Raw genomic sequence first — 25,130 nt, forward strand, 5'->3', positions numbered from 1 at the left:
ACCTGAACTGGAAGAATGTGGTCAAAGCTCCTGGGCCCTTCCAGAGCCTCACAGTCTGGAGGCCCATCCAGGAGCTCTGCTCTCAGTATTTGTGTGCATCTGGCCTTAATTAGGGCTGTGAGAACAACTTAACCGCCATTTCATCCATTTGAAAAACTCAACTACTGATTAATAGCGTATTAACCAAGAGAACTTTATGCCTTGGAGTTCACAAAGAGTTAATTTTTTAAAAAAAATCACCAGGGCCTGGTTGTACACACTTTTAATCCCAGCACTCCCTGGCAGAAGCAGGCTAATCTGTAAGAGTTCCAGGCCAGCCTCATCTACACAGCAAGGCTGTCTCAAAAGTAAATAAGTAAAAAGAAAAGAAAAATTGAGAAATGACATTCCATTGGGAGTTTCACAAAATGCCAAAGTCTGGGAGCATAGATGGTCACACTTAGTAGTAGGGCATTATATATTAGCTGATGTAGCCCAAGAAAAAATACAAAACTATTTTATGATTAAAAAAAAAAAAAAACTCAACCAAGTAAAAACAGGGAATTTCACAACCTGTGAAAGGGTTTATGTAAAAATCCCAGAACTAAGTAGACAACATCTTTAATGTTAAAGGACACCCGCTTCTCAGCTTCCAGTTAAAATCATACTGAGCTATACACAACTTTAACTAATTAGTCAAGAAAACCAAGTAAAATGTTTTTGGACTGGGAAAGAAGTAACATCATCAGATGGCCTGATTTTACACAGAGAACTTCACATGAGAATTTTAAAGTTAGCACCAATAAGCAACTTTGGTTGAGGTTGCAATAACGATCAATATACCAAAAAAAAGTGCATTATCAATGAATCTTTCGAAATTGTATGAAGGAAATCAGTATGCTGATACTAACACCGGAAAGGGTGGAGTGCTCCTAAATTCAGTGATAGGAGTACGGCGGCTTGACATGCAGGCACAAGGCAGCTCAAAAAGCTGCAAAACCACAGAAAGGGAGCCAGGGTTCAGAAACTGGAGGGTTGAGCTCTTTGCATGTATCTGTAGCGTCCACACAGTCCCTGGCAAATACCACCTGCCGTGTCTGCAAAACTTTCAGAGCGCTCCCAAAATGTATGTGGAAATACAAGGACCCCGAACTGCCAAAATAATTTTGAAAGTACGAATGGTGCCTGAGAATTCTCACTTCCAGGCTGCAAGAAAGCATGGCGTTTGTGAAGAGCCCTAGCTAATGTGTCCATTTTGTTCCTAAGTTCATCTCTGTTGATGGAAAAACCACGAACTGTTCCAGAAAAGGAACTACCCTAGGCCTGAGCCAATCAGGGGACAACAGGAAAGTACCTACCATCCCCAGATATTATGGATAGATTGTTTAAGCATTTTGAGGTCAGGCTTGACCAATCCCCTAGCGCCAACCCAACCTTGGTAAATATCAACCAGTTCTGTAACTTCCAAACTGGAAACTCCCGTTCTTTCCTGTAACCACAATAAAAACTCTGCCCAAGGACGGTTCCCGGTTCTTGCTAGCGGCCCTCAAGCTCAAGTTTGAATAAAGGCTCCTTGCTTTTGCATATAGCTTCAGAGTCCTGGTGGTCTTTGGGGAGCTAGGGATCTGGACATAGCACTTGCACAAGGACGGGTGCAGAGATCAGTGGAATATGATTCAGGACTGAGAAAGCAGCTCAGACTTTTCTTTTTTCTTTTTGGTTTTTTGAGACAGGGTTTCTCTGTGTAGCCTTGGCTGTCCTGGAAATTTCTCTGTGGACCAGGCTGGCCTCAAACTCACATCAATCCTCCTGCCTCTGCTTCCCAAGTGCTGGGATTAAAGGTGTGCGCCACCATGCCCTGCCCATCTCATACATATATTGTGAGTTAATTTATTTGCAAACCTGCCAAAATAGTTCAATGGGGAAAAGAATAGACTTTCAATACATTAGGCCGTAAAAACAGTATATCCATATGCAAAAGGACAAAATACAGTTTACTTAAATCATATCCAAAATGAAAACAAAGACCACAACCCAACATAAAGGAGAAAAAAAGGAAGTTTAGAAAAAACTTAGGAAATCTTTATGACCTAGAATTGTACAGTAACTCGAATAGATGGTATCAAAACTACAAGATCCAGAATGATAGGTTTTACCAAAATTACATTTTTTTAATTCAAGGGATACCTTCAAAAATATAAAGGTGGTACACCAACTTGGTCAAAGTTTACATTCACAAATCCATTACATAACCCAATCCAGGACATGCAAGAAACTTTCACATTTCAAGAGCACCAGCACACAAATGACCCAATATAAATTAAATTGGTAAAAGTCAAGAAGATGTTTCTCCAAGGAAGGTTTGAAACAGCTAATGTGCACAGGAAAGATTGTCAATGTCAAGTCTAACTCAGGAAATGTAAATCAAGATCACAGGAGGAGCCCTGTGTCACATCCTGCAGGAGAGGTATGGTTAGAACCAGAGACTAAGGAGTATTGGCTGGACACTGAGAATCTGTAAACTTCTTGTACTGTTGTGAGGGTGTAAAATGACTGTGAATCCTTCAAAAAGCTAAATAAAGGTGGAATTGCCATATGACTCTGCAATTGGATTCTTAGAGCTATATATATATATGGAAAGACTACAATATATATTTTTCCACAAAATCTTGTCCACAACAGTCCATAGGCACATTACTCACAGTGGCCAAAACGAGACACTACTCAAATGCCTGTTAAATAAAGGATAGGCTAAATAAAACATGTTATAGTCATACTGGCTAAGATAACCTAGATTTGGTTAGTATCACCCACATGATAACTCATAATGTCTGTAGTTCAAATTCAATGGAATCTGTCCCCTTCTTCTGGCCTCTGCATGCACTGCATGTATGTTGTGCACACACATACATGCAGGCAAGGACTCATACACATAAGATAAAATAATAAAATCTTTTGTTAAAAAGAATGAAAATTTAACATGCTAGAAAACTGATGAAAGGCATGATGTTAAGTGGAAAATGTTACATTATTTATATGAAGTCCCCGAAATATGTAAATGAGCAGTGCGTATACTATGTTAACTATTGTGAGGGACTGGAGGGAGGAATGTGTCATGACCTCTTATCATCGTTATAAAATTTCTTCATGCCATGATGAAAGCATTCTAAAACACACTAAAAAGTATGGAATGCTATGTTTTAAAGGGTTGAACTTTATGGCGTATGAGTTCTATCTCAGTAAAACTTACATTTAAAAGCACTTGCATAAAGCTGCACCACTCAACTGAGAAAAACCCGTAGCCATTCATAGATGTCCATGGATTACAAACTACATACTGAGTATAAGAATTCTTCCAAGTTCATATGCCCCGTGTAATTCCAGCCAATGGCAAACTTACTCTAGGTTTGTGTGCCATGAAATCTATCCTAGATGAAGCAGGATAAAGGACCCAGCCATATTTTATTAGACGCGAAAACCAAAAAGCTGTGTTAACAAAGGTTTTGGGAGATTAGCACCAAGCTGGAAGGTGTGTGGAAACAGCTTCATCTAGGAGAAGCCACCCATAAAGAAAGGACCCAGCCACCACTACTGACAAAACAAATGAACTCTACTTACCTAGAGATTCCTCAGAGACATCTGGGAGAGCAAGACAGCTGAGAGCTGAGAGACTGGCCATGCAGGCAGGGCTAGCCGAAGAGAATCCTTTGTCCTGACTCGGGCTGAGCCGTGTTATTTGCCGCTCACTGGCTGACATGATTCTTATGTATTGTAGACTCTTGTGGCTTATTACTGTCTTCACTCAACCTCATGCCTGCCCGGATAGCAGCTATTTGTCTCATCGTTCAAGTCCCGTAATCTGTCTTAAACTTGACCCAAAGTCCTTGATAACACTTGTTCTGGACCTTGTTTTGAGAGTGGACATAAAAGCACAATATAAAGACTATAATAGAAGAACAAGCACTTGAATATGCTTTGTGAAGTGTTTTTAATTATAAAGTAATGCTTAATTAAGGTTGGATAATTGTCATAACAAGCAAATTGCTAAAGCAACAAAGTTCTATTGGTAAAGTCATGTGAATTTATTTCAATTTTTTACCATAGACGCTGCTACTGCTTAGCTCTGTTTTATGTGGGGGAAGAGGGGGGCTGTCCACTATTCCACAGGGTTATTCAGCAGCATAGGCTGCATTTGAAGGTGGCATTCAGAGTCTCCCTTGAGGCTAGCTTCACTGATAAATATAAAGCGAGAACTGTCCTAATTTTCCTCGCCTAGGAATAGAAACAGCAAGCATTATTCTTGCTCAGTTCCATCAACTAGAACATAGTTACATGACCACATTCAACTAAAGGAGAGGCTGTGTCTCATTGACCTGGTCATGTTCTTACCTGGTGGGATTAATACGTTCTCAGGTCCTTACTTTATACACACACACACACACACACACACACACACACACACACACACACACACACACACACCACATTAAAATTGTATTTCAGGGAATTGAAGCAAATTAACACAAATAAATTATTTGAAAGCCAAGAATTAATTGCCTACTATCTTCAGAAATGTGGCTCAGCCAGAATGAAAATAGCATCCAATGAAATGAGTTGGAAGACAGACGTTACCTGTTTGTGGTCATCAGGTTGGGCATAGGATGGGGAAAGAGGGGAGAAGAGCATCCAGAGGCCTGGGGCTCGGTCTGGAGGATTCTGGAGACCAATTGGAGCAAAAAAAACCATCTGGGTTCTCTATTTTCAGAGCAGTTATGATGTTGACTGCTGATTAAGTATCAAAGTGCCTTTATTGTATTCAATATTTTAAATGACTTCCTGCTCCCATTGACCCATGTCTGACTTTTGTGGCAGCTTTGGTAGACAATTTCAGGTACTCTGCTTTGCTTTTCTGCCCCCACAGCTTTGAGACCCATGTGGGGTCATGTACAAAGATAGCATGAGAGAGTGAGGGGATGATGACTCTGGGGACCCCCAGTTATCCAATCTTGGGGTGTGGATGTCCCTGCTCCTGCCCTGCACTTTCCCTGTTAGAGCTTCTTCCTTTTCTGACTCTGCTTTCTAACCTTGGGCTCTGAACCATGTCACAAATATGGCTCCTATACCTGTCTTTCTGATATATTTAAAGAGTTTCTTTTGTACTTATGGAAATCAAGGTGTAGTCTATATACAGCTGTGAAAGAGCAAGCCACAGCAGTGGGGTCAGCCACTGTGATCTGGATCTCATCTAAGCTGCATTACTGAGGTCTCGGGGTTCCCTTCAGTTCTCTGTGCTTATCTTCAATATCATTGATCATTTGCCAAGCGACTAGTGCCAGCCCTCCATGTACATGGTGAAATATGTTATTAATATACCCATTATTTAAACATGGTTTGCTGTTTCTGAATATTCAGAAGCAATCTTAGTGTCATATTTTAAACAATGGTTTTAGCCTGTTTAGGACAGTGTCATCACTTCTAGACCTCGGTATAAACAAAGGTCAACAGACCCTTACAAGCTGAAGTGGATTATTTTGGCATTTCATGTCAACCGCTAAAACTGATACCGTATTTGGAATCCTCTCACACTTACGTGCAGATATGAAACTCAACATTGCTCCAAATACAGTGCACTGTGCTCCTCTGTAATTGCTATAGAGGAAAGGTTCAAGGATTTGTGAGTAGGATGCGTAAGGTAATTAGTTATTTTGGGTGGCCTGTGTTTCGGTTATTAGTGTGTCCAACGTTTGCACTTCCTCTTTGTTCTTGATGTATCTTTTCTAGGCCTTGAATAGGAAACAAGGATCTGGAACACACCATACAGAGGCCATTGCTAACAGTAGGAGGAGGCCAGCTACCGAGGTGAGTCACTCATGGCAATTCTTAGAGTGGGCTTCACATTCCTCATGCAAATGCATGCTCTATAGTTTATAATGTTTTTGCTCTTTCTTCTCAATTTTGTAAGAAAAAACTGTTATGCAAATTTATATTGAAAATTGAACTCTAAAAATAGTATATCTGAGTAAAACATCATGAACATTTTTAAATTTGCCTTAATGTTGAATCAGTTTATATTTTAACATTGTGTATGATAATGATTATTTATATTTAATGTATCAACATTATATTGCAATAATTTTTTTAGTTTATATTTTATCATAAGAAAAGTAAAATGTTGGCTTCCCTGGCTTGAAAGCATTACTGCTGGAACTGAAAATATTCTAAAGACACTGCCCCTCACTTTGGCTACCAGACTATTAAAGACCCTAAGAAACTGGCATTTCCCCAGGAATTTTAAGCCAAGAGGATAAGGCTGAAATCTGCTGGCAGCCATAAATGAAATGACTTTCAAAGAAAAAGGTTTTATATATTTCTGACAACTTGACAGAACATTCTGCAGGAGGGACTAGAACTTAGACAGTGATGAAACAGGGATGAACATCTGAAGCCACCCTGTGCCCTAAAAAGGCCCTAACTCTAAAGAAGAGGCAGCGTAGGAAGTCAGGGCAAAAGTGTCCCTAACCAGACACTAGAACCACAAGCAGCTAAGGAATGCTCAAAGGAGGAGAAATAGTCTTTCCCAGGGAAGAATGCACCAACTGGCTATCCAACATCAAAAGGTCAGCCTAAAACATAGATGCAAGTAATAGTATGCATACTGATCAGGCTGTATTTATGTGTTCATGGACACACACACACACACACACACACACACACACACACACACACACACACACACACACCTATATAATAACGATTAATGAATAAGAGAGGCCACATTTGAAAGAGAGAAAGTTGGAGTATATGGGAGAGTTGGAGGGAGGGAGGGAAGGAAGGAGAAAGTGATTTAGTTATATTATGATCTCAAAATTAAGTGAAATAATTTTTTAAATTAGGTACTACATAAGGCAAGTATAGGGGTCAGCAAAATAGCACAAAGGATAAAAGCACATATATGAAAAACTGCAGGCCTGAGTTTAGTCTCTGGTGGAAGTAGACAATAGCCCCAGAAGTTGCTCTCTGACTCCTATATGTGTGCTATGCCATGTCTTTGTCTATATCCACATTCACACATCTGACATGCACAGTAATAAAATTAAATAAGTAAGAGAAACATAAAACTGAATGAAAGAGAGAGCCAGCACTCACAGGGGTACAAAGGCCATCGTTGTACCTTTTTGCTTCACTTTTTCTGTCTGTTTGGGTTGCTGCCTTCTGAAGAGAGTACACCCTTTGTGCTATTTTGCTTCATGTGCCAATCTTTATGTTGTTATGTCCCACAACCAGAGCCTCTAGTTACCCCAATGTAGCCTCTGCTCCTCCCTTTACCAGCCCAGCCATCACTCAGTCTGTCTCTGTCTCTCTGTCTCTCTCTTTGTGTCTCTGTTTCTCTGTCTGTCTGTGTGTGTGGGGGGGGGGGTATTATCCCTTCTTCCTCCCCTCCCTTCTGTCCTCCTCCACTCTTCTACTTTCCATCTGACTCACTCGCCCTGTCCATCAAATGTGCAGGTACTGAGAGTCACCAGCAAGCATGCAAACTGTGGCTCCTCCCGTGTCTCAAGTCATCTCCACCCTGTGCAGAGTCACCCACACTTGACAGTGGCTTCTCTCGAAAGGCCTCTGGATTCTTTCTCCTTGTGTTGTGCTTTCTGAAGATCCCTTCATTTTGTAAGTTCCTAGCCTCTCATCTAACCCACCTCATAAGACATCTGCTCAGCAACTGTCTTCATTATTTGCCCCCTCCCCGAGCCTGTGCATGGATGGTATCTGCTATCTTCCCATCTTAATAAAAATTTTAACCCCTTTCTAGCATGGGAACTTGAAAAGTATTTTATTGATCTATTTTCATTTATGTAAAATATATTAAATCCTTTTCAATGAAGCTTTATATATTCTGGAAATTAGCTACCTTATATTTTGATAGTTTTCTATTGAGTTCTTACTCAGACATATTTATGAAAGTCACAGTAATTCATCCTTGTATTTTTATAATATTTCTTTTTTACATATATACTTATGTTACTAAATATATACACATGTTTTAAGTTAATAAAGATGAAATAGGATAGATATTGATTTGCATTCAGAATTTTAGACTCACCAAGACAGGAGGATGTTTTCTTCAAGGTTGCCAAATACAAATAGCCATGCTTGTATTTTAAGCAGTCTTACCAATATTTGAGTAAGAACTTTTGGGAAAACGCCCAGAGTTTAGGACTACCACAGAACATATAACAAGAAGATTTGGGAGGTGGTTTGGATTCAGAATGTGTGAATGCCACTGAACACTTTGAACCCAAGTCTGCATTTTAAATCCAAAATGTGTGAATGCCACTGAACAGTCAGGGCACAGGTCTGTGTGAAGGAAAAGGTGGGCATAAAAGGCAAAAGCGGCATTTGTAAACACTGCGGATCACCAGCTCCAGCAATGAGGATCCACCAGACAGAAGCCACATCAGACAAATGCTGCCTTGGGAACACACCCAGAGACGGCAGAGACGCTGTCTGCAGAGGCCTTCAGATGCTCTACCCATCTGATATCTGAACTCTTCCAGTTGTTTGCTTATATTAACCAGTTAAACGGGGAGCAAAGTAACTCCAGTAAACGGGGAGTAAATGTATCATTGACCGAGGCCAAAACCTCACATTTCTATACAAGATACAAAGAACAGAACTCACTAACTGGAAACAACCTTCCACAAAACACATGAAAACTCGACCTCTTTCTACAGCCAGTGGCAGTGTCTGTGTGCATCTGTTCATTCCTCCCCGAACCATGGGAGCTTTTAGCTGACTCCGCAATTAGAGATTCTCGCTCTCAAGCCTGACACACTGAATACGATTTCCAAGAACTATGTGGTGCAAGGAAAGAACCAACTCCTGAAAGCCAAGTTGTTCTCTGATCTCCACATGCACACACATGCTCACACACACACACACACACACACACACACACACACACACACACACACACAAATAAATAAATAAAATGTAATTAAAGTGTTCACCATAAAAAGCTCTATATGCATCACTCATCATCTTACCGTACTGACTTCTTTAGCAACATTGATTTTAGGGAAGAACGTGATGATTATGGGGGTGTAAGGTGGACCAGCTAGAACACACCAGTTGCTGGTGCAAATTGTAAACTTCTAAAGAGTGACCTGACTCAGTGTGTATGTCTGTAACATTCAGTGAGAAAATTCAGTTCAAAGGCCTTACATATATTTCAGCTTATAAAATCAAGCTAATTTCTCTAGGAAAGGGAAAATGCTATGCCCCAAGAGAAAGAGAAACACTGTGCTGAAGCTGGCTCATCCCATGTGCTCTGCGCACCTTCTGACTTTTCTTATATGGTGCCAGCAGTATTAGTTCGCATAAGAAAACCCTTTAAAAATGAATTATATAAGGGCAAAGATGATGCACTTGAGATTTAGATGAGGAAAGATTCCTTAAAATGTGCAATTATTAATTTAATTAGTTTATTTGATCCAATACAAATATGAAATAACTTACTAAGGTGATCACTGTGGAGAAAAACAGAAACACAAGGTAGAAACATATTCTTAACAGAGTTCTACACTTCAGCTTGCTACATAAAGTCTAGTTTTGTATTAGAAGAGTCTGTGAATGTGTCTTTGCCCACTTCATACTGTGGGGAAAGCCTCTAAATGAATTGAAGGCAACAGTCCTCGGTCATGGGCTACCTCCTCCGGTCACATTTGTCTCACTCCTGCCTCTAGTACAGCTTCCTTGGTCCAGAACTACCATTCTCCCATTTTCACCTTTTCCTTTGTGTTTTAACACACTCTCATCCTGTTTGCCTTTCTTAAAACTTTTACCACTCCCGATTAACTTGCCCCAACGACTACTTAGATATCACCTGCTTGGAAAGCCTTTCTTGGCCTCCAGGTCAGGGCTGTGTGTCCACACAGTGAGTTCTCTCTGGATCCAACACAACACCAGGTCCACTTTGGATGGGTGTTGATTTCTGTGACTCTTTCAGTGGCCTGTGGTTTCTCTGTGTGAACCACACAGTGAATGCCAACTGAAAGATCAAATAAACATCCAAAAGATAAACTTACACTGATCACAAAAAATACAAGCATTTCTGTTATTCTGAAATATGTAATGTCAATAGCATCTTTTAAATTAAATATCTAACAAGGTAACTTTGGTGGTACATACTTTAAGGAAGCCATCCAATAAATGGATTGTGTTCCCATCCCAGCTCAGAACTGGTATTTAAGGACCTTTCCATCAACTGATTTATGTAACATGATAATTTCCCCCAGGCTGAGACTGTTAGTGATATAACAGAAGGAGATACAGATTTCTTGGCTCTGTGAGAGTGAAAGAAATCTGGAGTGGATGGGAAGGCTAATTCAACGGTTTCAGGCTTCCTCTTACATTTAATTAAGCTGCAATTGAGAGGTCTCTGGTGGAGAGACGCTAAGGAGAAAGAAATGGGAGAAAGCAGCTTGGAGGACTCGGGTTGATAATAACTAAGCAACTGCTGCTCAGAAGGTTGAACGATCCTGCAACTCTCCGACTCTTGACAGTGGACTTAAGAGTCTCTCATACAAAAAAAAAAAGGGTCTCTCATACATCACTGTCAAGCCAGACATACAAACAGCACAAATCCATTTGGTTGGTCCATGATCTCAAATAGAGACAGAATGTGTAGCAAACTCACTCAATGCACAGAACTTGTGAAAAATAAAACTGTTTTTGCATTCGTGTATGTGATGGCTTGTCTTATATCAACTTGACATACAGACCAGAGTTATCTGAAAGGATGGAACCTTACTTGAGAAAATGACTCCATAAAATCCAGTTGTGTGGCATTTTCTTAGTTAGAGACTTCTGAGGAGGGCACAGCCCATTGTGGGTGTTTCCATCCCTGGTCCGGTGGTCCTGGATTCTAATTTTTTAAATAAAGCAGACTGAGCAAGTCGTGGTGAGCAAGCGAGTAAGCAGCACCCCTTCATGGCCTCTGCATCAGGCCAGCAGGTTCCATTCTTGTGTGAGTTCCTGTCCTGGTTTCCTTCAACGACGGACTACAATCCAGAAGTGTAAGATGAATAAGCCCTTTCCTCCCCAACTTGGTTTTGGTCATGGTGTTTCATCACAGAAATAAAAACTCTAACTGAGATAGTATATATTTTTTACTATACCAGTTTCTTATGAAGAAGTTATTTATAACATTTGTGTTTTATTCTATTCCTTCTGTTTTTAAAACAGACAAAAAACAAACAAATATGAAACAGGGTCTCACTGAGCAGCCATGGTTGCCTTGGGACTTACTAAGTGACTCGGATGGTCTCAAACTCAGAGACACGTGTGAGATGAATGGTGTGCGCCACCACCCGGCCTTACTCCTGCTCTCGCCGTGAGTACACCCAGCTCTCGTTCTGTCCCTGGATTTTCAGAATAAGCAATGGAACAAGAAATACATCAGCCTATGTAATTAACACCCTAGGGGTTCTTAGCCTAGGAAATGTGCAGAGCCTGAAAGCTGAGTTCACAGATTTCACACAGACTTGAGTGTGTAAGTCAAAAAGTCCATTCCATCTTTTGTTTGAGAGAATGTTTGCTTTTAGGAAATTTAAAGGCAAAAGCTACATGGTGTGGGGCACTACAAGGAGTCAGAGGAAGGTGACGGTAGACAGATTTCATCAAAATATATATTATATAAATGGAAGAACTTTTCAAAGAACAATGTTTTAAATTATAAAAACCTTCATGGAGCTCCTATACAGTTTCAATAAGACCTATTATTCTATAAATGAGTGAGTATGGTTAGCGATACTTGGTTTTTCCTCTTAGTTTTGACCTAAGAGGTATTTAAAATGTGGCCAATACTGCAAATGCCCTATAGTCCAACATGAAGATAGCTTATATGCTTCCTAGCCCTGTGGTCTCTCTAGATTTCTTGAAAGTCTATGCCACCTGCTGAACAATCTCTCTGTAGATGTCTACAACGTGCACTCAGTTTCCAAAATAGGATTGATGTGTGTGAAACCCTACTCCAAGAATTAAATATTTGCAGAGATGGGTAAATAGTAAAAATGATGTCGTGTAATTGCCTTTCTTCTTATAATGGATGGTCTTTGAAAAAGAGGCAAAGGGCAGAATTACAAAGAAGGGAAAGCAAATACTCATTTGCAGGAAGTCTTTCTTTGTTTTCTCTTTTGGGAGGATTGCTGATGAAGCACCTAAAGCTGTGTGCTCACCACTGAGCTACGTTGTCAGTGACGACACACCAGCCTTAAGCAAGTGCTTTAGATACTTCCAGCTTTTGAAGTTGAAACCAGATTAACAGGTTCAAGCTACAAAGGTAGAGATTTAGATGGAGACCTGACCACCTCCGCAGCCAGAGATGTTCTCTGCTGTATTCCTGCCTCCCTAAAGATCTCCTCAGTGACGTTTATATTGTGTTATCTTTTTCTAATAATCATTCAATATGAGGTAAGAACAGAATAGGTATTATCTTATGAATTTAAAAAGTGGAATATATTCTACACTGTGACTTAATGGGTAATGCACCGGCACTGTAAAAAAAAAATGCAATATCCTGTGTGTTCCAATCCCCATACACATTATTAGAAAGACTTGTGGAAAGGCTCCTTCCCTCTGCTTTGGTCTAGTAACTCTGGAGAAGTCTGATAAAATCCTGAAGGACAGTAGCCACCCTCTTCTCTCAGTCTAGAGAACCCAGGGCCTCTAACTGAAGGCATTTCTATTTTTAATAATTTCCATCATTAATTTCAGGTATCTTAACCAGACACACATGTCTATGATCTTACAGCTTGTGTGGGTGCTGTTCTTCCTGAGATCATGTGATGAGAGCCAGATTACATGTCCTACGTGTAAAGATTCTATACATCACAGGTGAGAAGTTCGTATTTCAAAATAAATTTCCCTTGGCTATTTGTATTCTGCCTGTATCCTAGTAAGAAAATGTGGATATGTTGGAGGGAGCATCCCAGGGTCTAACTCTAACCATGGATATGAAAACAGAGCTTGCTGTGTGCTGTGCCATTCGAGCCCCGTGTTTCTGCACTTACAGCCTAGACAGGACTCTAAGATCCCAGCCGTGAGCCAGCTGGAAAAGCAAACTTCTGAAATCTGGAATCTTCCCTACCTACACAGTTGTAAATTATCTTCTCTGTCTTAATTTTAGAGGTCTCAAGTTTCAGCAAAATGTATTTAGACTGACCCAAAATACAGTGGGACATAAAAGTATATCCCGTACAGTATACTGGACATCTGTTAATCTGGCGTTCCTCTTTGTGAGGAGCTCATTAAAAGGAAGGGAGTATACTTTAATCTGTCTCTAGATCCTGGGACAATAATTGGCATGCCTTATGTGCTTCCTAAACAGTGTCATTTTCTGCCCTGGCTTCCCTGAACACATTCCCAGCTTACTCTTGTTATGTCAGTGTAAACTCTTCTTACTTTTTCTACTTCAAAACTTTGAACCTTCAAGAGGGTTCCATGAATAAACTATTAAACACCATATGTATTCCACTGAGTTCCTCTCTCCTCTCTTCTCCTCTGCTCCCTCTCTCACTTCCCCTTCTTACCAACTCTGATTTTTTTTCCTCCCCTCCTCCTCTCTATGTAGGAATAAACACAAAATGCCTATTTCTGAGGTATTCATAAGACAACACATATAGACACTACATAATAAAATTAACTTTGAACATTAACATATATATCCCTTAGACAAAAACATTTCCTATGTCTTCAATTAAATTATCAAATTTAAGAAATTTACACATCTACATTATATATTAACTATAGGTAATACCTGTAATTTTCTCAAGTGTCTCAAGAGAGTATTTCATTACAATGTTTTAATACTTATTTTTCAGACTCATTTTCTAATACATCCCACAAAATGAGTTCAGATAACAAGAATTCTCTCTTCTTTTGTTATATTGAAATTATTTTCTCAGACTTCCTTTGTGCTTTATGAAACTACTACTCTGGCAAATATTTGATGTTATCCTTTTTTGTCACAAGCATCCTACTTTGGACAATAAATTGTATGTCATCTTCTTTATGTATGTTGGAAAATAGCATTCATGTAGATTTCTAGGCCTCTATTTGCCAGAGTTTTCTGAACAAATAGCACTAAAAATATGAGCTAGTGAACATTTGAACAGTAACTCAAAAGAACAGGGACTCTGAACAGATATGGGCATCTGTTTGCTTACATCCCAGGAAAACTAAGTGGGAATGTCCTCTTCTCCCAAAAAAAGAACTTGGAAATTATATTTTAGTCTTCCTAGGAGAGGCTGTTATATATACCAGTGTCCTATTCAAGTTGAGCAATTCCTGGTGCAAACACAGATAAATTGCTTACAAAGATTAGTGACAGAGTGGTTAGTGAAAAGTGCTCTGAAAATAACAGCCTCATATCCTGGTCCATGGGCTTTGTGCTTTTTTGCTTTGTGAGAAGAGTAACAAGAAAACCCCTCAGGGTTTCTGACTTAATAATCTGTCATAAGTATTTAATCTAAAATGCCATGAGGGATTTTACAGAAAAAAAAAAAGCCTGCTCCTGACCACTAAGAATTTACAGTCTTGTGAGAAAGCAACTTAAATCAAAACTCAAGGAGGGTCCAGGTTATCTACTAATAGGGGGCAAAGCCAGACTTCAGGAGACAGCGAAGGATAGCCACAGAATCTAAATAATCTGCACAAACCCACAAAGAAGGACAATGTGAATTAGTAATTGTCTAATCCTCAGTGTTTAAAAAAAAATGCATGCTCACTGTATGTTCACATGCACACACACAAGAACTTGTGCACACATATACACCACACTGCGCACACAATAATGACGGCGAAAGGTATTTGTCATCACTAACATGTTAACTCAGTTCTTCAAAGCACTAGATTTTATAGTATGCTAAATTACGTTTGTAGGTATTTCATATACTTAGGAAAAGGGCTTGTTCACATATGCTTTGAGAAACTCTTGTTCTGAAATTATGTGTCATGGCACAAATGCCACAAAGGCTAGAAATGGCTTGGCTTTTAGTCAGAAGTTTAAAAGCTAGACATATTCAAAAGGAAAATCCTAGAAATATCTATATTTAGAAAAAAATATCATTCTACAATGCAGGACAGTTGAGGGCGTAATTTCAAAGATAAGAAGCTAATTAAAACCTTCATTAAATCAAGATTACTGTGAGTTGATGAGCGAGGGATGTGGTTAATGCATATGTGGAGAGAGATGAATATAAAGGTCAGATATGCAAATGTGGCTCAGAACAATGGCCAGAAGAAAAGTGATTGATATAACAAAATTTAGTATGCATAAAATATTGTAAAGTCAGGTTTGGATAAGATATTATTACATTTTTTTTAGCTTCATAAAAATGAATCCTGGGCAGTTCCTGACTAAAGCGTAGTTCTTGTGAGTTACCTTTAAAGACGCTGTGTAAAGACACACAAAGGTATCTCCTCAATGCTGCTACCGCAAATGCAAGTTACGTGAACAGTAGGCTATAGAGATAAACTGAGAAATACGTTCTAAATGCAGAATTTATGTTGAAAATAGAATAGAATCTCCCCAAACTTGGGCAAAAGAATCCGGTATCTAGGGTTCTGATATGTTTTTCATCAAATATCAGAATGTTACAGTGTTATCTGTAATGTTTTTCAGCTAATTTAGTACCTTGCCTTTGAAAACTCTATGCTCTTTATTTCTTTAAAAAAAAAAGTGTCTATCATGAAGAGAGTTACTCTCAGGTAAGTAACTAAACCTCCCCAGTGAACGTGAAAAGGGCATTTAGCCAATTTTTGTTACAGGAATAGTGAATTAGACTCAGATTATATTAGAGGATGAGGACAAGTGACACTTAACCAAGGGCAGAAGTATAAAGAAACCCAAAGCAATTAAAAGCAGTTCATCATCTGAAGCATTAGGGATTGCTTAGCTTAGGGATTGGCCTGCAAGAGGATGCCTGTGGCTTCCACTCCTACAGCAGAGGAATGGCTCCTCTGAAAGGACTGGACAGCATTTTGAATATCAGAAAAGAAGAACTTCCTAAAAACACCCAAGGGGAATAAAAAGCAGTATCGGTGGTGGTTAGGAAGACCATGTGCCGCAGCCTTGCCCTCCAGGGGATGGTGCCTGACATGGTGATACTCTAGGAGGTTGGGGCTTGTAGAAGGTAATTAGGACACGTGGCATCTCTTTTACAAGGGAATACATACAACTGGCCTGGCAGAGTGAGCTGTTTTCTCTAAGAACACATGACAAAATGCACGTGGCTTTTGTTAGGTGATCTTTGGATCTTTGGAGGGAGCACAATCCCAAACTGGAGGCCTGAAAACATGCATTCAAGTAACATTGTATGGTCTCAACAGAGAATATTTGGGAACAAATTCCCCTATATGAATGCGTATATACATACAATAACAACTGATGCCAAAAAAGAAGTCAAACAGTTGAAGAAGGGTTTGGGGGTTCTGTGGGAGAGTTTGGAGAAGGGGAAGGGAAGGGAGAAACATTCTAATGAAATTATAATTTTGAAAGTAATTTTTATTAATTTATTCATATTACATCTCAATGGTTATCCCATCCCTTGTATCCTCCCATTCCTCCCTCCCTCCCATTTTCCCCTTACTCCCCTCCCCTATGACTGTATTGAGAGGGACCTCCTCCCCCTCTATATGCTCATAGGGTATCAAGTCTCTTCTTGAAAGTAATTTCTAATCACATGGGGGCATATGACTGCAGTCCAATCTACTCAAGAGTTTGAAGCAGGTTTGATCTGTGTGCCAAAACCCTGCCAAGAAGGAGAGGGAGATTGGTCTCTGCTTTCCGTCTCATCCTGTCACCTCTTCCTCTTATCCACTCTGGCCTCCGTGTTTGTAATGTGGCCACTGGCCAGGGGCCACCCAGATGGGGCCACCCAGTCTTGGGCTTCAGTCTTCAAAGCCTTGAGCTCAATAACTGTTTTTATGAAGGACTTAGGCTTAAATAGTTTGTCTTAAGAACACAAAATAGACTAACGCATATTATCAACATGCTGAACCAAGGGGAAAAAGAAGTAACAGGGAGGAGTCTGGGTTTTGTGAGAGAGGAAAGTATTCAGGAGGGAAGGAGAGAGAGAAGGGGACAGAGCACCTCTTTAGTCCCCTGTCACATTGAGGAAGGCTCTGTTTTGACATCTGACATCTGATTAGGAAGGATCAACTCTAGGTCAGTGTTTGTAGTGTTTCTCTCTCTCTCCTCTCTCTCTCTCTCTCTCTCTCTCTCTCTCTCTCTCTCTCTCTCTCTCTCTCTCTCTCTCTCTCTCTCTCTCTCGTGTCTTTTCCTGAATGCAGCTTCTGACACAGCAGCTGCCTGTCATTATCCACCTGTGCATCCAGGGAGTCTCACACACCAGGCTACCCTCATCTACTACTGACCATTTTAACAAGAAGAAAATAATTTCATAAATTGTAAAGAGTCTATACTCAAATAATTGAATTAATAAGGAAAAACTCATAATTTAGAAATTTTGTTGAATATGCATTATTACTAGGAACCATTTAGTGATTAAATTATATAGAATAAAATTATTTTATAATAATTTATAGTCTCATTTTCTCTTTTGAGTATCTGATATTCTCAACATATTTGCATATCTGAGGAGTTCATTAATACATCTTGTATTTGATCATCTACTGTCTTAGATACCTTTTTATTGCTGAAAAGACACACCATGACGAGGTAACTTGTAGAAGAAAGAGGTTAATATGGCTTATAGTTCCAGAAGGTGAGTCCATGACCATCATGATGGGAAGTGTTGCACAAGGCTGACAGGACATGGCGCTGGAGCAGTAGCTGAGCGCTTACATCCTTATCAACAAGCACAAGGCAGAAAAGGAAAGCTAGGAATGGTAAGGATCTTTTTTCCCTTTTTTAAATTATAATTTATTCATATTACATCCCTATTGTAACCTGTTTCCTCCCTCCCATTCCTACCCTGCTTTCCTTTCCCTCCTTATCCCCCTCCCTTCATCCTCAGAAAGGGGAGTCCTCCTCTCCGACCATCTGACCCCAGCCTATCAGGTCTCACTAGGACTACCTGCATCCTCTTCCTTTGGCCAGGCAAGGGGTCCCGACAGGGGAAAGTGATCAAATAGTGGGCACCAGAGTCCATGTCAGAGGTAGCGTGTGCTCCCCTTACCAGAGGGCCCACATGGAGAATGATCTGCCCATTGACAACATCTGAACAGGAGGCCTAGGTTCTCTCCTTAATTGATGTATCAGTCTTTGCAAGTCTCCTTGGGTCCAGAGTCGTTAGCTTTGTTGGTCTCCTTGTAGAATTCTTGTCCCCTTCGGGTCTTTCTATTCCCCCAACTCTTCCAGAAGACTCCCAGTGCTCTGCTCAAAGTTTAGCTGTGAGTCCCAGCATCTGCTTTGATCTCCTGCTGGGTGGAATCTTTCTGAAGACATCTATGTTAGGCTCCTGTCCTGTTCCCTCTCTTCAGCCGCTTCCAGTGTCTACCCTATTTGCCCTTCTGAATGTGAACCAACCAAGCATCCTCCCTAGAGTCCTCCTTGTTATTTAACTTCTTTAGTTCTGTGGATTGTAGTGTGATTATCCTGTCTTATATGGCTAATATCTGCTTATAAATGAGTATATACCATGTGTGTCTTTCTGGAACTGTACCTAAGATATATTCTTGTGATAAAAGTAGACCAGCAATCGACATGACCATGATCTGATCAGCTAATAATCAACTTGTATAACTTATTTATCCTAAACAGCCTACAATAGCACTTTCAAAGTATTGGAAGTAAACCTTGTATTATAATTGAGTTATACACACACACACAAATGGTGTGCCCCACCGTGCCTGGCTAGAACATTTGCTTCTATATGAGCCTGAGGCTTGAAAGGTCCTCCTCATTGTTTGCAAAGATGGGATGCAAGTTCAGGGCATTGATTGTGCTACATAGATGCTCCTTACTCACACTAATCAACCTGGCATTTGGTGTGAAAACATACTATATTTGACATGTCTTTAAAAAAAAAACTAGGTTGGTCAACTCTTGATGCTTTTAATCCCTTTTCAAAATGAACATCAGCCTGTCAAATGATCCTTACCTGGAGATATTGATATTCATGGAAGGGTCTAAGTCTGTGACCTAGAGGTCAAACTAATTTGACCTCATGTAAGAGGATCTAGTATCTCTTGCTAGGGCCAGCTGCCTCCTTCCACATCTTTCTTTTTAGTTACAGTGGCATGCCCAATTAAAGGCACATCCTACTATTTCTTGCATATCTCTCCTCTAACCATGTTCTCCAAGCCACACTTTGTCCCTTTTTTCCTTTGTCTTGTCTCTGCCTCCTGGTGTTCATCTTGCAGCTGGACTTGGTGCTATATTTTCCCTTGTTTCTAGGTTTCCTCGGATTTGCTTGCTTCCTTACATTACAGTTCAAACAGGCTATTGGGATTTAGCCCAACCTGACTGAGACTTTCATAAGAGAACATTTGGACATACAGGACAACAGAGGAGAGACCATATGAGGACACAATAAGCATACAGCCACCTGCAAGCCTGCCTGAAAGTGTGCAAGAGTAACCAAACTCAATGGCAACTTGACTTTACCTCTAGCTTTCCTAGACAGTACAAAGATAAACCTCTGCTGTTTAAACCACTCAGTCACTGGTATTTTATGAAGACAGCTCAAGCAATCCAGTTCAGTAGAGCTTGTAATTTTGGAACAAAGCAATTTAAGTAGACCCCAGGGCAGAAGTGCAAATTTCCACAATTCGTTCATCAGCAAACTATGAACAAAGAGAGTTGGGCTAAATTCCTATCTCTGTACAACCAGGCCAGCTCAATCCCTACACAAGAGTTGAAATCCAGCAGAAATTGTTAACTGTGCTTCATATACTGGCAGTTCTTCTCAACTATCTAAAAGAAATTGTGTGTGTGTGTGTGTGTGTGTGTGTGTGTGTGTGTGTGTGTGTGTGTGCAAAAGACACTTTTATAATAACTGAATGACCCTGACCCTACATGGCATGATTTTCTTCTAAACACTTTTCACACCTCTTCTTTTATTTTAGCTATCCACTTTTTTTTTTAACAACTTGCAGAAACATCTCTGAAAACTGACAGGTCAGGCAGACCCAGGAACTAGGTAGGGCACACAGGCAACCCTACCTGAAAGCTGACCTCTGCCTTTCCAAGGAAGAGTTCTGATCACAGTGGGAGATTTGAACTCCTTATGAAGTAGAATTCTGCTGCCAGGACCTGGGTACCATATGTCTTTCTTGGGGATAAGGTTGGCATTTGCTTCCTTTGAAAATCTGAAAGTCAGGCCATTGTTGTGCTAATGTGCAAGGGAGGAGCCTGCAGCTGATACCAGCTTCAACTCAAATGCCACAGAGAGACAGAGCCCTGGGATCCTGCTCTTTCACATCAGTGCATCTTGGTGGTGCCCATAATGTGAGGGGCTTTTGAAGCCAACAATAGACCTAGAGGTAAAAGACAGGGAAGGTTTTGTATTCTTTTCTGTCTTTTTTATGTAACTTGCTTACATAAAAGAGGAACCACCTCTTTATTCAATTCCCATTTGTGTATGTTTTACCAAAAAAAGTGAGGTTTTTTTTAAAATAGCATATCTTAAAGTTCTACCTATATTCTGTTTGACTTGTAAAACGTGAATATTTCCTTATGTTGACACAGAGCTGAAGAAAATGCTGAGGTTTCTCATTCTTCATTATATTCTATCAGTGGCTGATTTTATATTTTTGTAGATGAATCATAATAAAATAAGTAGAAACAATAATTTATAGCATTCTCTTACTAGTTCGACTGTGAAGAACTTTTCATCATTTCAGGATGTATTAGATGACTACTAACTTACTTTTAATTGATATCTTGCACCACCCATGTATTCCATTCTTACTGTGTTTTGAGTGCATCAACTCATCCTGTATCACCATGACAATTGTTTAATATGTCTATCATTCTATAGTCAGTAGCAGTACTATTTTAAGTGTTTGCAATTAGTTATATATATATTGGTTATTTGGATATGTATGTAGATGCTTAAGGAACAGAAAAAAAAACAATTTAATAAAACTTTGTTCATTATCCTTAGGACAGTTGGATGTTGGGATGCTTACTTAATACTTTTCTTTAAAGCACCAAAGTGATATGAGAAAGTTTAGAATTTATTATGTTAGCTTGCTAGATTTTTTTTTCAATATGACCAAGTTGAAGATAGTACATAGTGCAAAAATACAAGCCCCATGGAGTCCTGGGAAAGCAACTGGCAAGTGATCAAGTCATCAGGTGGACCCATCCTGCTTCTGCCATTAATATTCTGTGCAAAATCAGTCCATTCGCCAGGCCTGTCTCATTCTTCAAGTAGTAGTAGTTAGAGGCAACTGCCTCCTGGTGCTTTGTGTGATGGTTAACCATGATAACTTAACTAGACTGAAGAATAACCACATTAGGGAAGGGTGAGTCTGTGAAGAAGTCAAGAGACAAGTAACTAAAGGGGAAGAGCTATTCTGAGTGCGGGCAGTGCCATCCCATAGGCTGGGGGCTAGGATGCAATAAGAATTTCCACTCTGGAAATATGTATCTACCATTGTGAGCAGAACACCATCCCAACATTTATTGTCATTTCTGATGAGTTAAGTGGTATGTGAATAATATGATTTCTCAATATCACAGAACAAAATATGTTAACACTCAAAAAAAAAAAAGAAAAGAAAAGAAAACTGAGCTGTAAAGTATTGGAACCTGCAGCCTGTAGGAGTTAAGAGTATTGCTGACAGTTCATTATCCCTGGAGTAGGGAATGGCACTCCATCAATAATAACATATGTGCTCCAAAACTGCCTGAGAGCTATCAAAGCCAGTGTCAGAGAACCTAAATGTAAGGCAAACACACTGTGGACTCACAAAATACTGTCATCAGGAGAAAGCTGGCTAGTGAGAAGTCAACACATTACAGCCACAGACTAGCGATTGCCATCCAATTTCCACTAGTTCTAGAACAAGGCTAGAAGGACAGAGAGGACTAGGGTTTGCTCAGTCAGCAACGTTAATCACACCTTCAGTTATGCTGCCATGGGTGGGTGTGCTTTGCAGTAATGTGAATAGCTTTAAAATGAGTTCTTGTTCCTGGTTTCAGTTGGTATGCACTTGCTGTGGAAACTGAGGATATGAGTTCAACCCCATTATCCACATTTAAAAAAAAACTGTTATGCTGGGAGGAGCTGAGGGTTTAGCTCAACGGGAGAGTATTTGACTAGCACACACAAGCCCCAAGTTCCATTCCCAGTAACATAATGTGGTGGCTTGAACAGGAATGGACACCATAGATTCATGGGTTTGAATCCTGGCCATAAGGAGTGGCACTATTAGTCGGTGTGGCCTTATTGGACTAGGTGTGGCCTTGTAGAGTGAAGTGTGATCATTATAGAGGCAGTCTTATCGGTCTTATATCCTGAATCTATGCACAGTGTGACACACAGTCTCCTTTTGCTGCCTGAGGATCAAGATGTAGAACTCTCAACTCCACCTCTAGCACCATGCCTGCCTGCCATCACCATGCCTGCCTGCACACTGCCATCCTTCCTGCCGTGATGATAATGGACCAAACCTCTGAAGCTACAAGCCAGCCCCATTGAAATGTTTTTCTTTGGTCATGGTGTCTCTTCACAACAATAAGACCCTAACTAAGCAGTTGGTACCAGTAGTACAAATAAATAAATATTAGATGAGACAGAGAGGGAGAGAGAGAGAAAGAGAGAGAAAGAGAGAGAGAGGGAGGGAGGGAGGGAAGGAGGGTGAGAAATACTCAAATAGTTTGGGAATATCAAAAGAATAGTTTCAGGGGAAAAAAAGACAGGTATGACATTTGTGTCTGTAATCTGAGAGAGAGAGAGAGAGAGAGAGAGAGAGAGAGACCTCCACTGGAGTTTCTTGCCCCTAGTGGAGCCTTTCAACCTGCTCTAGATAGCCACTCGCTCATCTGTGCTTCCAAAGGCCACACTTACGTATGTGGCTTCTAGGAAACAAGAGCCCACAGGCAAACTTATTTTTCAGCTTGATTTTCTTCTGCCCCCATGCCTACACAATGATAATTCTTCTGTTTGAAGAACCTACTCCGCAGAACCCACGTTATGTTATAAAAACCTGTCACACGGCAGTGTTAGATTTTGGTATGGCCTTCACACAAAGGTAAGAATTTTATCATATTCATCTTGATACGTCGCATGCTCTCTACATGCTATAGGAACACAAGAAAGACAAGGACTGGGTAAGGAAACACATGTTGTTTAGACTCCCTCGCTGCGCCCCTTTCTATCGTATTCATTGAGGAGCCGCGTGTTTTGAAGACCCTAATTTGACATTTTTTATCCTGTGGATTAAGTTTTAAGGTGGGATGTAATCAATCAGCATAAACGCTTTTATAACCAAAGCAGTTTTTATTTTAGATTATGTGAACTAGCAAATCCCAGAGCATGCAAACAAAATGTCTTTCCCTTAGCTCGTGCTTTTAACTTCAGTTTTCCCGACAATGCTGTGGGAGAGAAGCTCGGAGTTTCCTTTGGTCTACGGGGAAAGTAAGGTTTAGAGACATGGAATGGCTTGCCAGGGCTGATCGCCAGTGCAGCACTCTGACACCAAGTCTGGGCTTCTCTCTCGCTAGTGATAGTGTTCTTGGCATATTATGCCAACAAAAAGATGCTAAAAATGGTCCTATGAATAAATCTGATTTAAGCTGAAAACCCAGACACATTAGGAGAAGAAGGAAAATGATCAGTTTCTTAGCCACGTGAAGGCTGTGTCATCTAGAATCTAGGGTTCCCTTTTGTAAGTTCTTAATCTTGTTGATGAAAGAAATTCAAAACATGCTCAGAAAGAAGCTTCGGGACCATTTTATTAGAGTTTGAGGAAAGTCAAACCAACAAAAGGACAGGCAAGCTGTAAATCCTGGCTGCTGTCAGGAGAAAGATGGAGAAGAGGAAAGAAAAATCTTGTGTTTTATCTTGGTCGTATACATTGGTCAGCATCTACGTAAAATGGAGAAGGAGTCTTCACAGACACTCTAGAAGCTCAGAGTTTTAGATAAAGCATACTGTAATTCTTGGCCGATATCCAAAAAAGAAAAAAATAAAATAAAGAAGGAGAAACATGCTTATAGCAAGCTGCGAACCTGGATTTAGAAGGCACCTCATACCAAGCTCTGCATCTCCACACAAAGGATTAAACCAGGTACAAATACAAATAGGTAGAAATACAAATAGAGAAAGAATATTAGGAAAAGAAAAGTTCTCCCAAGAATAGGAGCTAGTGGGCCGAGGGATGAGCCCATCACCAACAGGGCCAGGTTGGCCAGGGAGGTGGGTGTCTATGCCCTGCTGTCTTCCTGAAACCAGGTCTTTGGCTCTCTGCCTGAAGACTTCCGGTCTTTTTCTGTCCACAGGCTGAGTACATCTGGTTTCTTGTATGAAGCTAGCAGGAGGAGAGTTTGGCCTTTTCCCTGACAACTGGCATCTTGCACATGTTAATATGACTCGATTTTTGCAGACCCTACTCTGTAGTCACAATAGTTTTACAACCAAAATCACTGTTTTATTTCCTTCATGGGTTTAGGGGGCAGATCCTCTTTCTTTTCTCAGATAAATCTATAGAGGAAAGAGATAGCCTCAGCCACAAGAGCTGTGATGCTAGAAATTACTGAGACTGAGGCCAGGTTGGTAGCCACACATTACTACTTTTCTTATATGGTAGTAATTTAGTAAGAGAGAAAAGCAATAAATCCAGCCTCAATTTGTTTAAAAGCAAATAAACTCTAAGTCTACACAAAATGTTGACCTAATTGTGTGTGTTTTTATGTAGTTAAACCTATACTATGGGAGAACAAATAATTTCCCAAAGGGATATTCCACTGGGTTGCTTTACCACACAAATTACTTCAAAGAGAAAATGTTCTGATATAAGGTACCTGAGGGCAAATTATTTCTTAATTTTTGAAGAATAGCTAATACTGCTGTTCTGACAATGTCATTTGAATATTTGAAATGTTATTACGGAAAACAATAACTCAAACCTCCATAAATGGTTTCTGAAAAATTAACCCCAAAGCCATTAATACAACAGCT

The sequence above is a fragment of the Acomys minous genome (genome assembly GCF_964271855.1).
Source record: "Acomys minous genome assembly, chromosome: 13".
In the NCBI taxonomy this organism is placed as follows: Eukaryota; Metazoa; Chordata; class Mammalia; order Rodentia; family Muridae; genus Acomys; species Acomys minous.